Below are 310 nucleotides of genomic sequence, written 5' to 3' on the forward strand. Positions count from 1 at the left end.
AGCGTGGGCTCCGCTCCGCCCGCGGGCGCCGCCGCCCCTGCCGTGGTCCCGGCGGAAGAAAGCAGCTCCCCATCGCTTGGTCGCCAGCAGTCGGGCGCGGCTCCCGCTCCAGCTCCTCCGGAACCCAAGGGCCTGCTTATACTGGGGGACACACGTTTGCCATGATTCCCCACGGGGAACAGCGCAGGATTTCAGCGTTTCTAATGTCTCAAGAGACGGCCCCGAAAGATCGCACAGGGGGATGCGCGGCGCAAGGGTGGGGAAACTGAGGCTCGGAGGGGCAGGGCGGCCGCCCGGGGTCGCGCGGCCC

This window comes from Pteropus alecto, unplaced genomic scaffold (assembly GCF_000325575.1).
Source record: "Pteropus alecto unplaced genomic scaffold, ASM32557v1 scaffold214, whole genome shotgun sequence".
In the NCBI taxonomy this organism is placed as follows: Eukaryota; Metazoa; Chordata; class Mammalia; order Chiroptera; family Pteropodidae; genus Pteropus; species Pteropus alecto.